Here is a 17,909-nt window from a genome sequence, read left to right on the forward strand (position 1 = left end):
TCTCAGGCTCCGACAGCGTCATTGACACTGTTGCTGATCTCCTTGGATTCACCTGGTTCATTTGGATCAAGTTCTTTCACCTGTTCACATGAGCAGATGGCACCTTAAAACCTTAAAGGATGGCGTAACACTTCTTGCCCTTTTTTTTTTCTTTCTTTTAGTCTCTGTGATGTGATACCGGCTGTTTTGTGGAGTATTTTGCCTTGGATCTCCTGATGGAGAACGGGGAGTGCTGTGGTGTCATCGCACTGTGCATAGAGGACGGCTCCATCCATCGCATGAGAGCAAAGAACACTGTTGTTGCCACAGGGTAGGAATCTAATTTCTACTTTATTTCCTTTGTAAAAATGAATAAATTTCATTTAGAGTTTGTTTATTTTAAGGAAAATAGAGGCATTGTAGAATAACGGTTCAGACACAGGCCTTGATATAACCGTGTGAGGGTGATGGCCTTTCCCAGCCATGGTTCCTCACCTGTAAAGGGTGAGGACAGCAGCACCTGCCTGGGGGTGAGAAAGCATGGCCCTCAGTAGTCGGTAGTGGCTGCCATCAGGTTCACAGCTTACCTCTCCCAATTTTAGATGAGGAAACTGCGGCCCGAAGAGTCACATGGGGTTTTCTGGCAAAATCTCTTTTGTTTTAGTGGGTTCTGTGTTTATACTGATTCCTGGGATAGATAACTCTGTCTTCTCTACATAATGAAAATAAATAACTTTAATTTTATACACTGTCAGTTACTTTAACCACTTTAAGTAAGTGGTTAAGTTGTAAGACTTAAATGAGTTTAATATGTGGAAAGTAGCTAGAACTGCCCATAGCAAGTGCAGTGTAAATATTAACTAAAATAATCATTATTACTGTCCTTGCCACTGTTTGGGTAACTTAGATATGAATTCTCCAAGCTAGTATTCTTAACTAGTCACTCCAGTATCATAGTGCAGAAGAATGTTCAAAAATTAAAACAAAATTTGAGGCATCCAACGTACACCAGGCTGTAATCAGAGTATTGGCCAGAGGTCTGTGGGCCAGCCTTTCTGCCCTCTGGGGACGCCACTCTGCCCCAGCCTGTGTTGCAGCTGTCAGCCTTGTCAGTGCTTTTTGTTATCCAGACTTTTTACTGTATCTTAACTGTTCTTTCTATTCAGTTTTGCATATACTGCCTTCTGCATATGTTTTTCATCTCTCCCCCAAAAAATATCTTGAAAAAAAAAATGCATTTGAAATAGAGAGCTAGCAATTGTTAGATTATAAACGTGTGTGGTTTTTGCAGGCACATATGGTGCTGGTTGTCTCATTACGGAAGGATGTAGTGGAGAGGGAGGCATTTTCATTAACAGTCAAGGCGAAAGGTTTATGGAGCGATACGCCCCCGTCGCGAAGGACCTGGCATCTCGAGATGTGGTGTGTCCGTCGATGACTGGAGATCTGCAAAGGAAGGTGCGTGTGATTTGCTACCAGCATTGTCTGAGCGGGCACTCGGGCCGGGGTTGCTTCTGTGAGTTTCAGCACCGCTAACCCTCAGCTTCGGGTGGAGGCACATGTGCACAGCCACCTCTCTCAGCTGTGGGCAGGCATCTGTTAGTCTGTGATATTTTCCTAAAGACCTACATTTTGAAAATTGTAGCCAGTTTCTGTCTCAAATCTGTGGAACAGAGTTTCTCTTAGAGTGTGTGAATATGTGACGGAGTATGAGAGAGAGAGACACACACCCAACCTGATGTCGGTGTGTGAGCCTTGGGTGTTGTGTCTGATACCCACAGATGTTTTTCGGCAGCTTTCAAAGTGTGTGGGTTATTTGGCTTTCAGTAAGACAATTTGCAGCTCTTTCATTGCCTGACCCTGTTCTTTAATGTAATGACACTTGCTAAATATCTGCTGGTATGGCCTTTAGAGGTTTTACATTTTTATGTTAAAAAAAAAAAAAGAGAAGTCAGATGGTTTTTTGGAATGTGGTGGCCCTCCGTATCCATCGGTTCCACATGTGTGGTTTCAGCCAACTATGTATTGAAAATAAAATTGCATCGTTACAAATATGCAGACTTTTTTCCTTGTCATTGTTCCCTAAACAACACAGTGTAACAGCTATTTATGTAGCATTTACATTGTTTTAGGTACTATGAGTAATCCTGGAGTTGCTGTAAAACTTAAATATAAAACCTTAAATGAGGATGATTTAAAATATGGAGGAGAATGTGCATAGGTTATATGCAAATACTCTCCCATTTTATATTAGGGACTTGAGCAACCATGGATTTTGGTATCCGTGGGGGTCCTGGACCCAACCTGGCATGTATACGCAAGGACGACTGTATTTGGCATAGAGGCCTTTCTAATGCTCTTACCAAGGACAGCCGCAGCAGGCTGTGATCCCTGAGACGAGTGTGAGTTCAGTGAGGGCAGAGTTTTTGTTCTGGTTCTCAGCTGTGTCCCAGCACCTAGGATTGTCCCTGGCACACAGTAGATGCTTAGAAAAGATTTGAGGAGAGGGTGACCATACATGAGGGGAAATTTTGCTCAGTATCAAAACATGTTGAAACTCACACGCTTCCAAGATGACGTATTCTCAGGTTTCCCGCCGTTGCTGTTCTCTGCCTTATGTGATGGTGTTCTGTCTTACCAGAGGCTTTGGTCCTGAGAAAGATCACGTCTACCTGCAGCTGCACCACCTACCTCCAGAGCAGCCGGCCACGTGCCTGCCCGGCTTTTCAGAGACAGCCATGATCTTCACTGGTGTGGACGTCACGAAGGAGCCAATCCATGTCCTCCCCACCGTGCATTATAATGTGGACGGCATTCCCACCAGCTACAAGGGGCAGGTGATGGTGCTGGCTCCTCTCCCACAGCTGGAAAGAAGGCTGGGACAACGGGGCCCACCTCGCAGTTGTCTCTTTAGATCTTAGAGGAAAAGACAGATGTTTTCTTCAAGAAAGTACTGTATTGTTTTCTAGATCGCACTTTAAATTTCTATTACTGGAGAATGGAGGGGGCTTAATAATTTATTTCTCCTTAGTAAATTGTCATAGATACATCATTTGCAGCTTTTTCCATTTTATAATTACTTTCTTATATGATCTTGTGTTATTTCTAATGATCTTATACATTGAGAGATCTTTATAATTCATACCTTTGAGTGGTTTGCGGTTCACACAGAGCTTGTCAGTCACTTAGCCTCCTTGTTGGGTGAGGTGGGTGGAAGCTGCTACTTTCCCTGCGTAGATGAAGAGGTGAACAGGGGGTAGAAGAGTCTGGAACATCAGTCTCCCCTGCTGATGTTCCTCCACCTGCCGTGCTCCTGGGTCTGAGCCGGAGCACAGGTGGTGAGGGCCTTGGGACACGGGGGACAGTCGCAGATGCTGACATTGGAGGTCCTCTGACCTGCTTGTAACAGCAGGTGCTCAGGGGCAGAGGGGAAACTGGGGGATACATTCGGAAGTTTTCCTCTGAAGAAGAGTAGCTGTGGTCCTTACTTCCTTCTTAGATATGGCCTTTACTTCCCTCTCTTTGTTTCTTGGACATGGAGACTCGCTCTGTCGCTTAGGCTGGAGTGCAATGGCACAGTCTCGGCTCACTGCAACCTCCGCCTCCCAGGTTCAAGTGATTCTTCTGCCTCAGCCTCCCGAGTAGCTGGGATTACAGGCACCCACCATCATGCCTGGCTAATTTTTGTATTTTTAGTTGAGACGGGGTTTCACCATGTTAGCCAGACAGGTCTTGAACCCCTGAACTCAGGTGATCCACCCACCTCAGCCTCCCAAAGTGCTGGGATTACAGGCGTGAGTCACTGCATGCCCGGCCTACTTCCCTCTCTTTCTCTGACCTGCAGCACAGACACCCCGTTGAGGGAGGTGGGCTTGTGGAGGAATAGGCACCTTGACATTTCATCTGAAACCTTCCTTTCCACAGGTCCTGAGGCACGCGAATGGCCAGGATCAGATTGTGCCCGGCCTGTACACCTGTGGGGAGGCTGCCTGTGCCTTGGTACATGGTGCCAACCGCCTCGGGGCAAACTCACTGTTGGACCTGGTTGTCTGGTCAGGCATGCGCCCTGAGTATCGAAGAGTCATGCAGATCTAGTAAGTGTTTTCTTCAGGAGCCAGACTATTTGAGAAGGCGCAGGAGGTTACAGTCTTTTTTCTTTTTTTTGAGACAGGGTCAGCCCAGGCTGGAGTGCAGTGGCACAGTCATCATAGCCTCAACCTCCCGAGCTCAAGCAGTCGTCAACACCTCAACCTTCAGAGTCCCAAGTAGCTGAGACTACAGATGTGCACCACCATACCTGGCTAATTAAAAAAATTTTTTTTTGTAGACACAGGGTCTCACAATATTGCCCAGGCTGGTCTTGAACTCCTAGACTCAAACAGTCCTTCTGCCTCAGCTTCCCAAAGTACTGGGATTACAGTCATGAGCCACTGCACCCAGCCAGGTTACAAAGCCTTGATTTGTTACTGGAAATTTGTTTAGTGATCATATAGAGATAGTCTGGGTTTTTTCCCCTAGAAGTGATTAAACTGAGAAATCCAGAGATTATATGGTGGTAATGTTGAGACTAGATAGAGGCTGGTTGGGGATCTTAACAGTTAAGGTGACATTTTTGAGGTTACTTTTTTTTTTTAAATTATTTTGCAGTCATTTTCTGCTTCGAAAAAGCACTATTAGGAAGTTGTTATTTTTAGGGGAAGTTCATTACCTATTACTTGCCTGATAAAAATCACTTATTTGCAATGAAATATTTAAAATAGTTGGCATGAATGAATATGTAACTTCTTGGTACTTAGAAAAATAATTTAGGCCATTCTAAAAACAAAGTACAACTAATCTCTATTAGAGGAGAAGGGCTGACTTAGAGTGAACAGGATTCCCACCCTCTATGGACAGATTGGATTTCACTTGCTGGTTTTCTTTTCTTGATAGCGTCAAACAATGTGCAGGAAAAGAAATACCGTGTGTGGGAGTGTGAGTCTTATGTACACTAAGAACAGGACAGTTAGCATCACTCCCACCTCCAGAGATCTTCACGGTGGTTATCCAGCCTCGTGTGCTCAGAACAGTGTGAGGTGGATGAGGCACTGGTGGATGTTTGTGTGGCAAGGATGGTGGGACCCCAGGCCCACGTTCTTCCCGTTACCTTTCTCTGGTGTTAACTGTTTAGCATCATTTCTGCCGTTTTTATAGAACAGGTGCTTTTTGCTTTTTGTATGGACTCAAGTGAAATAAAAACTAGCACTGCTGTAACTTACAAACATGCGCCCTTTTATATCTGTAGTTAGAAAGGTACAGATAGTATTAAAAGGGTAGCTTATTTCAGACACTGTGTCTCTGTGGATCTGACCACAGCTCCGGAGGCCAGCACACGCAGAGCTGGCGTCTTATCCCAAGCTGTTGCTGATCATCGGCGAAGGCGGAGTTCAGGTCCATCGTTCCTGACGCCACAAGTTGTGCTTGTCTCATTCCATAGCCCGGTACTTTGTAGCAGTGAGGACCGATACCACTTCTCTCAGAGCAATGTAGAAATTTTGAGCTTCTCTTTCTTTGAAAATGCAGAAAAGAACATTTTGTAAGAATACCCTATACTTTACGTCTGAGAAACTGCTCACACATGCAGCATCTCACGCAGAATGCTGTGGAGTCAGACTCAAAAGGCTGCACACCTGTGGTTCTGTTGATAGGACATTCTGGAAAAGGCACATCTAGGGAAGAAAAGGGATTGGTGGTTGCCAGAGGCTGTTTCCTGATTGTGCTGAGACTTACAGACACAGCTCTGTGTGTGTCAAAATTTGAAAAACGCTACATTAAAAATGATGAGTTTTATTTTACTGTATCTTTATGCTTTAATTTTTAAAAATGGAAAGAAAAATGCATGTAGCATCACTACTTCTCCCCCACCACCCCGAAAAAAATACATATATATATCTATATCTATATCTATATATATATCTGTATTTTTAGACATAGTCTGCCTCTGTCGCCCGGGCTGGAGTGCAGTGGTACGATCAGGTGCACGCCACCACATCTGGCTAATTTTTAAAATTGTTTTCTAGGGACACGGTCTCCCTGTGTTGCCCAGGTTGGTCTTGAACTCCTGACTTCAAGTGATCCTCCTGTCTCAGCCTCCCAAAGTGGTTACATGCATCTATACGTGTGTTAAAATTGGTAGAACTGAGGCTGGGTGCAGTGGCTCACGCCTATAATCCCACCACTTTGGGAGGCCGGGGCAAGCAGATTGCTTAAGCTCAGGAGTTCGAGACCAGCTTGGGCAAGGTGGTGAAACCCCATCTCTACCAAAAATACAAAAAGCAGCTGGGCATGGTGGCTCACACTTGGGTAGTCCCAGCTACTTGGGAGGCTGAGGTGGGAGGATTGCTGGAGCCTGGAAGGCGGAGGTTGCAGTGAGCCGAGATCACACCACTGCACTCCAGCCTGGGCAACAGAGGGAGGAGACACTCTCTCAAAAAAAAGAAAAAATAAATTGTAGAACTGCCCACCAAAAGAAAAAAGTCAATTCTACTGAAAGATCAATTGTTAAAGCATTATAAACAAAAGGAAGAGAAACACCAGCAAGCCTAGAAGCATTTGAGCAGACCCTCAAGAGACCCACAGCCTGGTCCCGTGGAGAGGCAGTGGGTGGGGTGGGGCCTGTTTGACTCCTGCATTTCATGCCTCCTGTCTCCTGCATATGTTACCTGTTGAAGAAAATATATATAAAATGTTATATATATATAAAAAAAACTTTAAAACCTTTTTAAGACATCTTGGAAACATAAGAGTTGCAAATCTTGGCCGTGCGCGGTGGCTGACACATGTGATCCCAGCACTTTGGGAGGCCGAGGCAGGTGGCTCACCTGAGGTCAGGAGTTCGAGACCAGCCTGTCCAACATTGTGAAACCCCATCTCTACTAAAAATACAAAAATTAGCCAGGTATGGTGGCATACTCCTGTAGTCCCAGCTACTCCAGAGGCTGAGGCCGGAGGGTTGCTTTAACCAGGAAGTGGAGGTTGCAGTGAGCCGAGATGGTGCCACTGCACTCCAGCCTGGACTACAGAGCAAAATTCCATCTTAAAAAAAAAAAAAAAAAAAAAAAATTTCAAATCTTGAACGTCAGGTGAGAGCACATAAGAGTCCAAATCAGCAGTGACTTTCAAGCACACAGCAGCCACCTTCCTCCCCCTGATGCAAAGGACAGTGGGGTGGCCGGCCCCTTGGGACCACCATCTGGAAGGTGTCTTTTTTCCCCTTAGTGGAGTGACATTTATATACACTTAATGTATATAAATTTGTATACATTTATTTATTTATTTTTTTTGTAAGACAGGGTCTCGCTCTGTTGCCCAGGCTTGAGTGCAGTGGCGTGATCTCGGCTCACTGCAACCTCCACCTTTCAGGTTCAAGCAGTTCTCATGCCAGATAATTTTTGTATTTTTAGTAGAAATGAGGGTTTGCCACATTGGCCAGGCTGCTCTTGAGCTGCTGACCTCAAGTGATCCACCTACCTCGGCCTCCTAAAGTGCTGGGATTACAGGCGTGAGCCACCGCACCCGGCCTACATTTAATTTTTTAATTTTAGAGATGATTTCTAGTTTATTCACTCTAAGATCACTTAATGGCTATCTACTGTGTGCCAACAGTTTTGCCTTTTATGTCTGTTCTTTAAAATTGGCCCCAACTCAACAGATGGCCTCAGATGTAGGGTGGGCTGGCAGTGTGTTAGCTCAGGAGACTTACACAGTTTCCAGGCTCCTTGATTGGCTGTGCTACATATTTGTGTGTCATTCTAAATCCATTTGGTTTTTTAACACGGTTTTCAAAGGTTAAATTCTAGCTTTTTTTGTTGTTGTTGTTTTAGGAGATAAAGTCCCTCCAATTAAACCAAATGCTGGGGAAGAATCTGTCACGAATCTTGAGAAATTGAGATTTGCTGATGGAAGAAGCATAAGAACATGGGAACTGTGACTCAGCATGCAGAAGGTAAGAGCCTGGACTCGCTCTGGAGTGAGCAGGCTGGCTGCATACCTGGCCCTGCAGTGGTTTTGTTTTTTTAAAAATAGATCTAGGGGGATGCAGGTGCAGTTTTGTGTGGATGTACTGTGAGGTGGTGGAGTCTGGGCTTTTCATGTACCCAAGTCGTGTGTGTTGTACTCAGCAGGTAATTGCTCATCCCTACCCCTCCCGCTTTTTGGAGCTCCCAGTCTCTCTTAGTCCACTCCGTGTGTCCATGTGTACTCACGGTTCAGCTCCCACTTCCAAGTGAGAATGTGTGACACTTGACCTTCTGAGTCACTTCACTTAGGATAGTGACCTCCCGTTGCATCTGTGTGGCTGCAGAAGACATGATTATGTTGTTTTTTTATGGCTGAGTAGTATTTAATGGTATATAGGTACCACATTTTCTTCATCTGGTCGTCCGTTGATGGGCACTTAGGTTGATTCCATGATTTTGCTATTGTGACTAGTGCTGCGATAAACATACGAGGCTGCACCAGTATCTGGAGGTGAACAGCAGTGGGACATACTCCTCACTGTATCAAGAACATGAAAGAGACCAGAAGTGCACTTGTTTTCCACATAGAAGGTCAACAGGCTAGGGCAGAATTAGTGACTGCTTAGCATCCAGGACAGCCTTCTGTGGTTCACTCGTGTGTGCTTGGGCGTGACCTCCGTGCCCTGACCGTCGCTGGCTGTCATGGATGAGTCACAGCGTGGACCACCAGAGAAGCTCAGTCCCCAGCAGGGCCGCTTTCTCTTAGAGGTTTCCTGGAGTTCAACACAGCACTGGTGCTTACATCTCAGGCCCAGATACTGATCATGTCATCACGCCTGGCTTCCAGCAGCTCGGAAATGTCTTTAAGCTGGACCTGTTGCTGCCCCTAAACATACTCAGAAGAGAGGGAGAGTAGTCGGTGGGTGGAAAGTGATCTGTGCGGTCTGTGCTGCTGGGAGTCAGTCCAGTAAGACCGTCTGTGATGATGGAAATGTTGAGTGTTTGCCGTCCAGTATGGCAGCCATTAGCCACGGGGGCTGTGGAGAACCTGATATATAGTCAGTCTAAGAAACTGAATTCCTCTAATAACAAGGATTCTTGTCCAAGAATGAGATCTCTTGTCTACTATTTGCATGAATTTCTGTGTATTTTCCAAAAAGAAGTCCATTGCTTTAGTCCTATTCTGAAAGGCATTTGGTGTTAGACACGAGAGAACAGGTTCCCTGCTGACATTTTCAGAGGCCTGTGCCCTTCAGTCTTCAGGTGAGGCTGGGCTTGAGGGAGGCTTTGTGGAACGGTGAGAAGAACAGCGTGACTAAGGCACAGAAGGCTGAGTGATGCCCTGCAGTGCTTTTGTAGGGTGGGAGGGCAGCTGGGAAAGAAGGAACCAGTGCATTAGAGAATGGGAACACGCCTTCGGATATAGAAATGGCAAATCTGAGATGGTTTGAAGTGAGAATACTAGAAGTGTTCCCACCAAACAAGGTGTGTCTTGGTGCCTGCTGTATCCCAGACTCCATGAGGTGCTGGAGTCAGCACTGAACAAACAGAGCTTCCTATGCCTGTGGAAATGTGTTTCCTTGGGGGAAGGGATTTTTCTGCTGACTCTGGCTATTAATAGTAACAATCAAAAAAAGAAATGAGGTAAATTGTTAGGAACAGGCCCCCAAATGTGGCCAAAAGCTGGCCCCAAAACTGGCCATAAACAAAATCTCTGCAGCATGTGACATGCTCGTGGTGGCCATGACACCCACGCCGGAAGGCTGAGGGTTTACTGGAATGAGGGCAAGGAACACCTGGCCCACCCAGGGGGGAGAAACCTCTTAAGGCGTTCTTAAACCACAAACAATAGCATGAGTGATCTGTGCCTTAAGGACATGCTCCTGCTGCAGATAACTAGCCAGACCCATCCCTTTATTTCCCATAAGCAATACTTTTAGTAAGTCTTATCACTGGCTTGCTGTCAATAAATAAGTGGGTAAATCTCTGTTCGAGGCTCTCGGCTCTGAAGGCTGTGAGACCGTGATTTCCAACTCCATACTCTATATTTCTGTGTGTCTTTAATTCCTGTAGTGCCACTGGGTTAGGGTTTCTATGACCCAGCTGGTCTTGGCAGTAAATATTGAAAAGGAATAGATACAGTTGCCATTATTTACAGATATAATTTCCCAAAAACTTCCAGAGAAGAAACTGAAAAACTAACAAAACAAGAATGTAGTAAGGTGTCTGGATAAGAGATTTGTATGTAAAAATCAGTAGCTTTGCAATGTGCCAGCAGTAATCTGCTCAGACATCAGTAAATATTTCATTCACATTTCGAACAAAAAATTAAAAATTCCTTGAAATAATACGAAAAAAGGATATGAAAACGTGGCTGCTAAAGGACATGAAAGAATGTAATACTAGATTCTGAGATGCAATTTTTTTCATTTGTTCTTCCTGAAAAACCATTAGGTTGATGTGCATTACAGTGTTACGATTGTGTATGAGTCTAAGGAAAATCAGATGAAATGTCCAAATTAAACCATGCAGGTGCATTGGTAGAGGAAGAGACAATTAGAGTCAGTGGAGCAAAGCACAGTTAGAGGGAGAAACAAGGAGGAGGAGGGATCACGGAGGTGGTGCCTGTCTGTCCGACTGGAAGCAAAAGCTGATGCCCAGTTCCTAGCATACCTACAGTAAACTTCAGTTCCACTGCATAGCATGTTTCTCGTCATGGTAAAACTATGAAGGAACTCAGTGTACAAGGAGCTTCTACAAAATAGGCAGAAGATACTAGCCAGATGGGCCAAGGGCCCCAGCCACCAACGCCCTCCCTCTCCTTGAAGACCTTCGGTTCCAACCCCACCATCAGCAGGGCTCTGTTCAGCTCCTCCTTGTGTGTGTCACCACAGGGCTGCTGGCTCGTGTCACGTTGACCACCAGACCCCATGTCCGGAGTCCCGCCAGGGGTGTGGGGAGGCAGTGCTGCCTGGTTGGCCGTGGAGCCTTATGGAACATGGTGCATCACAGGCAGTCTGCTTGGAGTCCTGGACCCTGGCTGTATCCCGCTGGAAAGGATGTGTGTGGGTCTAAGATATGTATGTAATAGAAACATTTGTTTATTCAGAAGCTTTAGTCAAAACTTCATTTTTAAGTTCAGAGTAATAAACTCACAGTCTAAATTTCCTAATTTTCCTGTTTAATTTACATAAATAAAATGAAATGCAAAACAACAGGTCTGAAAGTTAAGCAGTTCTTGGTACAGCTGCTTCTATGGCTTAAAAGTTTACAAATAATATTTTGTGCCACAGTCAATGTAAAATCATGCTGCCGTGTTCCGTGTGGGAAGCGTGTTGCAAGAAGGTTGTGGGAAAATCAGCAAGCTCTACGGAGACCTGAAGCACCTGAAGATGTTTGACCGGGGTGAGCAGACAGCAGGCTGTGTGCACAATGTTGGGCCCTGCCTTCTGCAGGGTGGACTGGTGTCTGTCCCATCAGTGCTCACTTAGTTCCATGCTTGCTGTCTGGATGGGTCCTGGCCCTCAGCTATAAAGCCACAACCAGTGACTCCATGGACTAGCAGGCCCAGGCTGACAGCTCGGAGGGCCCATGTGACTGTGTCCCACCTGCCCCTGATGGAACTTTTTGTGTTCCCAGGAATGGTCTGGAACACAGACCTGGTGGAGAACCTGGAGCTGCAGAACCTGATGCTGTGTGCGCTGCAGACCATCAATGGAGCAGAGGCGCGGAAGGAGTCACGGGGCGCGCACGCCAGGGAAGAATACAAGGTGGGCCTTCTCTCCACGCCCACCAGCACCTGCCTTTTCCTCCTGCCTGGTGGCACTCAGCCCCCCCCCTGCATTTTCTCTGCATTTTATTCCATTTCCCCAAAAGTAAATCCAAAACATGCCTTTTTCCCCCTGGTAACTTTGATCTCTGGGTTCTCACCATTTTCTGGACCACTGTGACCTTTTCCTTGCTTTTGGTCGGCATCCACTGATGCCAGCAGTGGCATCTCCAAGCCAGTGTGCTTTGCTGTTAGAAGGCCAAGATTAGAAGTGCAGCCAGAGTGGCATGACCAGGAAATAAATGCCAGTTTATTAAATAATGAGTAAGCCACCGTTTCGAACCTGCCCTGTGGAGGAAATGCCAGTTTATTAATGAGTAAGTCACTGTTTCAGGGCTGCCCTGTGGAGGAAATGCCAGTTTACTAAATAACGAGTAAGCCACTGTTTCAAACCTGTCCTGTGGTTTGGAAAAGGTATTATAGAGCCTGCCCTGTGGTTTGATTATGGAGCCTGCCCTGTGGTCACTTGTTCTTCAGATGAACTGATTTTTATGTAGAGCACACGTGTTGGATTCTGCCTGGTAAGAGTTTTTCACATATGATAGCAAAAAACCACGGAAAGGGAAGCTTGCAGTGCAAATGCAGGTTCAGGATAAACCACATCAGCAAAAGGACAAAGGCTCCACAAGGCAGGCACACAGGCTGGTTCAGGACCCTGTGTGGGTGGCTGATGGCAGCCTTTCCAGTCAGCTGAACACAGTGAATGGGAAAACCATTTTTATTCACCATGAAATTTTACTGATTTACCCTCCACTAGAATATGCTGATGGCTGTGATCACTGCTCAGAACTTGCTCGTCTCCTCGTACTTGTTAAAAGTCTTTCCTGCAAAGTATATGAATTCATGTTTGCCAGGATACAGAATAATAATAAATTTATTATTTTTAATATTTTGAGATGGAGTCTCACTCTCTCCCAGGCTAGAGTGCAGTGGTGCGATCTCAGCTCACTGCACCCTCTGCCTCCCAGGTACAAGTGATTCTCCTGTCTCAGCCTCCCAGGCAGCTGGGATTACAGGCGTGTGCCACCATTCCCGGCTAATTTTGTATTTTCAGTAAAGACAGGGTTTCACCATGTTGGCTGGGCTGGTCTCGAACTCCTGACCTCAAGTGAACCACCCACCTCGGCCTCCCAAAGTGCTAGGATTACAGGCATCAGCCACTGTGCCCGGCCAGTGCATAAATTTAGTTGGTGACAGCGAGTTTTAATTAGAATAGAAGCCAGGTGCAGTGATTCCCACCTGTAATCCCAGCATTTGGGAGGCTGAGGCAGGCAGATCACTTGAGCCCAGAGTTCTAGACCAGCCTGGGCAACATGGCAAAACCTGTCTCTACAAAAATTAAAAAATTAGCCAGGTGTGGTGGTACACGCCTGAAGTACCAGCTGCTCAGGAGGCTGAGGTAGGATAATTGATTGAGCCCGGGAAGTCAAGGCTCTGGCGAACTGTGATCACACCATTGCACTCCAGCCCAGGTGACATAGCGAGACCCTGTCTCCAAAGAAAAAAAAATATTTTTGATTAAAACAGGCTGAAAGAAAAGATTGAGGTAGTCTCCCAGCGCTTGGAGCAAAAAGACAAAGTATTTGATAAACTCTAAGGTACATAAAGGATGTCTAAGGGAACATGCAGACATGGATTACTCTGGACTCACTGCTGGCTGCACACCCCTGGCCAGCCATGTGGCCTCTGTGGGTTCTGAACGTGTTGATGGTGCCAGCCTCCTGGGCTGAAGTGGAAATGGAATGAGTTCTAGGGCATCTGTCTCTTAGATCATTTTAATGTTTGCTGTGTTTTTTTCTGTATTGCTCTGTTAGAGTAATAAGAAATGTGATTGTGTGTCTGGCCTCAGGTGTGGATTAATGAGTACGATCACTCCAAGCCCATCCAGGGGCAGCAGAAGAAGCCCTTTGAGGAGCACTGGAGGAAGCACACCCTGTCCTATGTGGACGTCGGCACTGGGAAGGTCAGTGTGGAGCTCGTTCTCACCACAGCCCAGCACCCACACGGCCCCGCCCAGGTCTGCGGGCTGGCCTTGCTGATGGTGAACGGGGAGGAGCAGGCCAGATTTAAATCAACTCCTGACAGATTTGAGGCACCACTGAAAAAGGCACTCTGACAGCAGTCAGGCTTCGGGCTGGAAACAGAATCCAGTGCCTGCAGGTGATTCAGAGGAGCCTTAAGGGAAGGGTTGCTCCATGGTGTGGGCCAGATGGAAGTCACTGGGCAGGAGCAAGTGTCCAAGGCCTGGTGGCAGGGGAAGAGATGATGATTGTGGACCTGGCGAGAAAGTCAGCATCTGTGGGGTGGGGACACAGCCACTACCAGAAACCAGTCCCAAGCCAAGGGAGCCCAGAAGAGACCCCTCCCCTCTCCTCCCATGGGCTGGGCCAACTGGAAGCATCTGCAGGGGAGCTGAGGGGATGTGGTGCAGCCCTTAGCATCCCCTGGGCACTGAGCAAGCAGAGAAGGGCAGAAATGGAGGCGGGGTTGGGGTGAGCAGCGTCCTGGGAACAGCCAGCTGAGGGTGTGGTAGGGGGGTTGCAGCCTTGTTCCACACAAGCACAGTTCACCCGTGTGGCATTTCCTCTGGGCATTAAGATTCAGAAATAATGAAGATAGAAAGCTTTTACCCTTAAGCTTTTCTTAGCTTGTAAGAGAGAGTCGTATAATCACTTAGCTGTGTCTGTGGAAGTTACCTTTGGACTCTCACTATCATCTAGTTTGTCTGTGATTCAGGCAGTAGGTCATTTTCAGGATTTATCATGAAGACCATTTCCTGGTAGTGTATAGAAATCACACTTCACTCGCTTAGCACAAGTCTATTTTTAATGTTTCCAGGTTCGGGTTTTTTGTTTTGTTTTTGTTTTTCTGAGATAGAGTCTTATCTCTGTTGCCCAGGCTGAAATGTGGTGGCTCAGTCTCGTCTCACTGCAGCCTCAACCTCCCCCCGGCTCAGGTGATCCTCCCACCTCAGCCTCCCGGGCACATGCCACCATGCCACCATGCCTGGCTAATTTTTGTATGTTTTGTAGAGATGGGGTTTTGCTACGTTGCCCAGGCTAGTCTTGAACTGCTGAGCTCAAGTGATCCACGTGTCTTGGCCTCCCCAACAGGCATGAACCAACACGCCCAGCCAGTTTCAGTGATTTTTCAAGAAATACATACTCATTTTAGAAAGTACAAAGAGATTGAAATAAGAGCTCACTAACCAGAGATGACCCATTATGGTTTAAATTTCTTTGTGTGTGGGCCTACCTTTTCCTGTGTGTGCATATTTAATATACAGCTTGAGTATTCCTTCTCTGAAACCCTTGGGACCAGAAGTGTTTTGGATTTCAGGCTTGTTCAGACTTTGGAATGTTTGCATTATACTTACTGTCTGAGCATCCCTAATCGGAAGATCTGACTCCCTAGCACATTTGTTTTGAATGTCATGCTGGTGCTCAGAAAATTTCATATTTGGGAGAATTTCAGATGTTTGGATTAGGGATGTTCAACCTATATAAATACTTACTTTGAAGTAGAAAAACTGGAAGTAGATGGTTTAAACATCAAGTGTGTTGGTATAGACAAGGGTTCTCCCACTTTTCGTGATGGGAGCGTTTTTGTAAAGCACTGAGAATCTGGTACAGTGTCATTTTCATTGCTCCGTTCCACTCTACGGATCTGCCGTCATTTACAGTCCCCTGTTGCGCATGTAGATCATTTTTGAATTTGTTACTGGAAAATACTGCGGCAAATACCTTAAAGTTCACATGCCGTAAATCTACTTTTATAGTAAAAAATTTTCAAAAGGAACACAAGAGATGGCTTTTTGTACATTTTTGTGCTTACCTTACCCCTGACTCTTCTTTTCAAGGTCACCCTGGAATATAGACCCGTAATTGACAAAACTTTGAATGAGGCTGACTGTGCCGCCGTCCCCCCAGCCATTCACTCCTGCTGATGAGACAAGATGCGGTGATGACAGAATCAGCTTTTGTAATTATGTATAATAGCTCATGTATGTGTCCATGTCATAAGTGTCTTCATACGCTTCTGCACTCCGGGGAAGAAGGAGTACGTTGAGGGGAGATTGGCACCCAGTGGCCGGGAGCTTGCCAGGAACCCAGTGGCCAGGGAGCGTGGCACTTACCTTTGTCCCTTGCTTCATTCTTGTGACATGATAAAACTGGGCACAGCTCTTAAATAAAATATAAATGAACAAACTTTCTTTTATTTCCAAATCCATTTAAAATATTTTACTGTTGTGACTTGTCATATTTGTTGACCTAAAAATCAAATGTAATTGTCTTTGTATTCTGTCACATCAAAATCCAGATATTTTGTTATAGTTTTTCTTTTTTTTTTTTGAGACAGGATCGGTGCAGTGGTGCAGTCTCAGCTCACTGCAGCCTCAAACTCCTGGGCAGCTCAGGTGATCTTCCCGACTCAGCCTTCTGAGTAGTTGGGGATACAGGTGTGTGCCACCACGGCCAGCTCATTTATTTTGTAATTGTAGGGACAGGGTCTCACTGTGTTGCCTAGGCTGGTCTCAAACTCCTGGGCTCAAGTGATCGTCCCTCCTTGGCCTCCCGAAGTGCCGGAATTATAGGTGTGAACCACCATGCCTGGCCTTGTAGTTTATTTCTAAGTTCAAATTAATGTTGGTGCCTTTCCTCCTTTTTCTTGGCAGATGGTTTACTAGGTGAGTGTGTCCTCGATTATTTAAATCAGGGGTCCCCAATCCCCAGGCCACAGATTGTTACCAGTCCATGGCCTGTTAGGAACCAGGCCACACAGTAGGAGGTGAGCAGCCGGCCAGTGAGCATTACTGTGTGAGCTCCGCCCCCTGCCAGAGCATTACTGTGTGAGCTCCGCCCCCTGCCAGATCATTACTATGTGAGCTCTGCCCCCTGCCAGAGCATTACTGTGTGAGCTCCGCCTCCTGTCATCATTACTGTGTGAGCTCCGCCCCCTGCCAGAGCATTACTGTGTGAGCTCCGCCCCCTGCCAGATCATTACTGTGTGAGCTCTGCCCCCTGCCAGAGCATTACTGTGTGAGCTCCGCCTCCTGTCATCATTACTGTGTGAGCCCCGCCCCCATGAGATCATTACTGAGCTCCGCCCCCTTCCAGAGCATTACTGTGTGAGGTCCGCCTCTGCCAGAGCATTACTGTGTGAGCTCCGCCTCTGCCAGAGCATTACTGTGAGCTCCGCCCCCTGTCGTCATTACTGTGAGCCCCCCCGTCATCATTACTGTGTGAGCCCCGCCCCCATGAGATCATTACTGAGCTCCGCCCCCTTCCAGAGCATTACTGTGTGAGGTCCGCCTCTGCCAGAGCATTACTGTGAGCTCTGTCCCCTGCCAGAACATTAGTGTGTGAGCTCCGCTCCCTGTCATCATTACTGTGTGAGCTCCGCCCCCTGTCAGATCATTACTGTGTGAGCTCCGCCCCCTGTCAGATCATTACTGTGTGAGCTCCGCCCCCTGTCAGATCAGTGGTGGCATTAGATTCTGAGGAGTGGAACCCTATTGTGAACTGTGTATGCGAAGGATCTAGGTTATGCCCCACTTAGGAGAATCTAATGCTGATGATCTGAGGTGGAACCGTTTCATCTCCAAATCATTCCCACACTTGTCAGTGGAAAAAGTGACTTCCATGAAACCAGTCCCTGGTGCCAAAAAGGTTAGGGATCGCCAGTTTAAATAACCAATTGCTAAAAGAACTGGCATAGAAGTAAATGGGCTGCTGCTTTATTTTTAGGCTGTTGTTTTTAGAGAACAATGACAGTTATTTCCAAGTTTGTCATTAGAAAATAATATTAGGTTGGAGCAAAAGTAATTGCGGTTTTTGCTATTGCTTTCAATGGTAAAAGCCACAATTACTTTTGCACCAACTTAATATGATACATTTGTTCCTTAAAGTGTATTTTTGATAAGAAAAACCTTTTGTTTTTCCTTCTATTAATTTTTTGTTTTTTTCTTGGTAGAGACAGAGTCTTGCCATGCTGTCCAGGCTGGAGTGCAGTGGTGTGATCTTGGCTCACTGCAACCTCCACCTCCCGGGCTCCAGCAATCCTCCCACCTCAGCCTCCCTAGGAGCTGAGACTACAGGTGTGAG

The 17,909-nt window shown here is 46.3% G+C and overlaps 1 pseudogene; it reads left to right on the forward strand.

The window, feature by feature from the left end:
- Positions 1–16,013, forward strand: part of LOC129032718 (succinate dehydrogenase [ubiquinone] flavoprotein subunit, mitochondrial-like) — a 56,381-nt pseudogene extending 40,368 nt beyond the window's left edge.
- Positions 16,014–17,909: the final 1,896 nt, after the last annotated feature.

The sequence above is a fragment of the Pongo pygmaeus genome, chromosome 2 (genome assembly GCF_028885625.2).
Source record: "Pongo pygmaeus isolate AG05252 chromosome 2, NHGRI_mPonPyg2-v2.0_pri, whole genome shotgun sequence".
In the NCBI taxonomy this organism is placed as follows: domain Eukaryota; kingdom Metazoa; phylum Chordata; class Mammalia; order Primates; family Hominidae; genus Pongo; species Pongo pygmaeus.